This window comes from Pyxicephalus adspersus, chromosome 5, assembly GCF_032062135.1.
Source record: "Pyxicephalus adspersus chromosome 5, UCB_Pads_2.0, whole genome shotgun sequence".
Taxonomy (NCBI): domain Eukaryota; kingdom Metazoa; phylum Chordata; class Amphibia; order Anura; family Pyxicephalidae; genus Pyxicephalus; species Pyxicephalus adspersus.
The window spans coordinates 123,189,357-123,193,608 of NC_092862.1; positions in this window are offsets into that span (position 1 = coordinate 123,189,357).

A 4,252-nucleotide genomic window follows, 5' to 3' on the forward strand; every position below is an offset into this window, starting at 1 on the left:
CAGATTTGAGATCTGTTTTCCGGTTTTCCCTAACATGCACAGTTCCTGAGTCTATATACTAATATAGTTAAGATTGTACGTGCATGTATTTTGTACTAAAAAGTAAGCACCATTGAAGTGAATGGTATTACATCTTCAGTGTGAAGTAAAATAAGGCACACTGTGGTTTGGATCAACTGAACAGTGTCAGTCAGTATCATTGTTTCTTCAGAGTATGATTTTCTTGTGTACTCTTTGTCTGGATTGTCACGGTACAGCATCCAGCAGTAGTCAGCCATCATACTTTCATTCCAGAAACCTTGGTAGCGGTGTTCCATTAACTGAATGTCCTGGTGAAAACATTCTCCTTGTTTGTCACTTACCATATCAAGATCTTCCGGGAAGAATTCTAGAGTGCAAAAAGTATTTTTAATGACATGCAACAACCCAGTGTCTGGTATCAAGCAAATTCTGAACTCCTTCCTTGTGTGCAGGAGACTTAAGGTTGCTCAGGAAATTTTCACACAGCCACATGAATGCATCCCAAGCTTCTAGCTCCCCTGCTGAAAAAGATTGTTTGAAACCATCATCCTGCAAAACAGACTTGATCTGTGGCCGTATAAATGTCCATTTCTTCATTTTTGCAGTGCCCTATGTATGGACACTTCTCAACAAGGTACTGAAAACCCAGGGAGTTTGATTTACCCATGGTCTTTACAAGGTTCTTCATCAAGCCTAACTTGATATGGAGAGGTGGCAGAAATATTTTATGCGGATCAACCAGAAGCAGAAACTTGACACTGCTTGTTCCAGGCTTATAGGTATCTCTTGGTAGCCAATCACACTTGACATGTGACAATGGTCTCCCGTAGATCACCTGCCCACTGGCATAGAAAACAGCAATATTTTGTGAATCCTCCTTGCATTCCCATCAGCAAGCCAAAGACCTTCAGATCCCCACAGATGTAACACTGGTGTGTTTTATACTGGATTGCTTCAAGTAGTAACTTCATGTTGTCATAGGACATTAGGGTTAACAGAATGGGCAATCGCTAGACTTGGTTTGAAACTACCATTATGCAGTAAGACTGCTTTCAATCTTCTTTTAGAGGAATCAGTGAAGATACGCCATTCAGATGGAGCATGCTCTTGTGACAAACTGTTAGAGTGCATTTATATCATGGCAGTACCACAGTAGCCATCACTAGTGAAGAATGTTATGAAGAAGAAGAAAGTTATGATTTCATTTTCTGTAGTGAGTTACAGTTACACCATTTGCAAGCAAGTGCTTCTGTTTAAGCCTTAAAGCAAGAAGTTCTGCCTTGTCTTTGGAGAGATTTAGATTACAAACAAAATCATTCAGCTCTGCTTGTGTAAAGATCTCTGGTTCTGAATCTTCATCGGCCAAGTAAATATGTAAGTAAGTAGGTAATTAAGTAAGTAAGAAGTAAAATTTATCTGATGAAAATAACATGTTGACCTGTGTAATCGAACTATCAAAATACAACCCACCTATTGAACCATAAGGTTTTATGAGCATAAGTAACAGGAAGATATGTATAGAAGTTAGCAAGACACTGTGGGGTGCACATTCAGAGAATAGTGACAGTGTTTACTAATAATAGCAGAAGAGTGAAAAGATCTAAATATTCTCTGATATTATAAATTATCATAGTTAAGCCAACCCCACTTATTGAAATGCATAAAAATAAAGAAGGATAAAAGGTTGTGTTTTGTTTGGCAAACAAAAATGTACCTAAGTGAATTGTATTCAACATCTAATGAGACACATTGGTTAATACAAAATACAGATGAACAACTTAGGTAGGTTGTTCCAAAGTTAATTTTACTGGCATGTAAAACCTATTTGCTAGACACAGGAATCCCTGATTGCATAAGTATTGTGATCACTAATAATGTTTTGTATGCGGACGCGTTTCCCCTATCAGCTTCTTCAGGGGATCTTGCGATGAAAGTTATAAATTGTGAATTGGTATAACAAGTAGATTAAAATATACACATAATACATTTATAACTATTCATTTAGTAAGTATTCATTTCAGTCTCATTTTTCAGTGATTTCTTATGTGGAAAACCTTGTACATATTTTGACAACATATTGGAATCCCTGTGGGAAAGTTCTTACTATCATCCAAAAGTAAGTCAATGGAACATCCTTTTACTATTGAATAGTATGATGTATTACACTTTAAATATGTTCTAAACTCATCAATGATATATCAAATTATTCACAAACACATGTTTGTTTGACAAAATGATATTTACTTCAAAAAACTTCTCAGTTCCATATACAAAGTAACTTTAACCTTAACCCCGCCCTCCTCCCGGTGTTCTAATGCTGTCTTTTTTTTAACACAAAAATTATTACATTCTTTTGTATGGAAATTTACTTTACATTGTAGGCCTACAATTCCTAGGCATAGCTCACCGAAATATGTTCAATATTTAATAAATTTAATATTAAACTTTAAATAAAAAAATCTGTTAAAACAAGGGTGCATAAAAATGCAAAAACGTGTAATATAACTGTACAATAGCATGTATAATTTATATATAAATATATTTTTATATATATATTATACATGGATTACTTTGTATTGTATTCAATACAGCTATTTTGTATTAAATCCAATACAAAATTATGTGAATTTCCTGCTGCGGCTCCCGCACACACCGGACGCATGCACCAACGTCACCGGGGAAACCCCTGGAACGTCATTGCACTCGTCGGCTAAAGATCCGAAGAGGACCTCGCCCGAGGATGAGATCCATCGAGCAGGACGCGATGGGATAAGGTGTTTTTTTTTTTTGTTTGTTTTTAGATACCCCGAGTGTGGCTCGGGGTTACCGCTCTTTGCATGTTTTTTTTTTTTTACACTGCGGGTTAATGAAACTTCAACATTCTTGGCTTGCTTATTAAGATACTATTATCCGCTTCACTAATGTTAATATATTACTTATATGTCATTACTATCTCGGATTATCTTCTTATGTATCTACTTTATGTATATTTTAATGTACTTCTTATACCAATTCATGATACAACCATATTACCTCTATGCACAGTTTCTAACGTTTATCTCAAGATCCCCTGAAGAAGCCGATAGGCGAAAGGCGTGGGTATGTAACGTTATTAGCGATCACAATACTTATGAAATCAGAGATATCGCTGTCTAGCAAATCCCAGTGAAATTAACTTGGGATCAACCTACCTAAGTTGTTGACCTGTATTTTATACAAACCAATGTGTCATATGATGTTGAATACAATTCACTTCATTACATTTTTGTTTGTCAAAAAAACCCCCAACCTTTTCCCCTTTTTTTTCATGTGTTTACTAATAAACCAACCCTTACAAAGAAGTTGCATTCATTCAATTGTGCTTTCACCACACAATGTTTAAGCCCTCAGCCCATTGCTTTAACAAATCAAGATTTCCAAGAGGGAGCAGGTGACATAATCCATATGCTTGGGCCTGAGTAGCCAAAGATCAATTGACAGCTGCCCAGGTAAGCATGACATCCTAGCCTACAAGGAGTGGACTCCTGCAGTAGGGAGCGTGGGGGCAATGTGCCTAAATGGCCAATATGACTGGGGACTTTAGCTATAAAACCCATGGATCCTTCTGTTTTTGAATTTTAATTACACTAGATGCTTCAGTATCATAATGATTCTTTGGTTTCAATAACAAATCTCCCTTCAGACACTAAATTTTCTGCTCAAAAGACAAACAAACGTCTTAGGTGAAAATCTAGCATCTGTACAGTTGTCCCCTAGTGAAGTATATTAATCTGTTCTGCGGGGTCATTCAACAACCACAGTTGTTTCCTAATGGGTAGGAAGCAGCTCCTGATCTCTCCAAAGAATCTTAAACCAAAAAAAAACTAACAATTTTTTCTAGTGACAATTATTGGGCGTCTGTATGTAGCATGTGTCCCAGGATCATCTGATCCAACTATTTCAGAATCTGATAAGGACTCTTCTGTGAATTTGGTAATATCGATATTTGTAGACTGACCAATAATCTGCCCTAGCCTGAAGACAGGACGATGAAGCAGCTACATTAAAAAATACAGTACTTGGAATAGATTGTACTCATTTTAAATTTGCAGCTAAAAAGAACTCACACACTGATGAGACTGAGCAATTTATAAAGTACTCCAAGTCATGAAGGGATTAAAATAATAATAAATAACAAATAACCTGCAAAGCAAAAACGATATGACCAATAACAAATGGAGCCATGCACAGC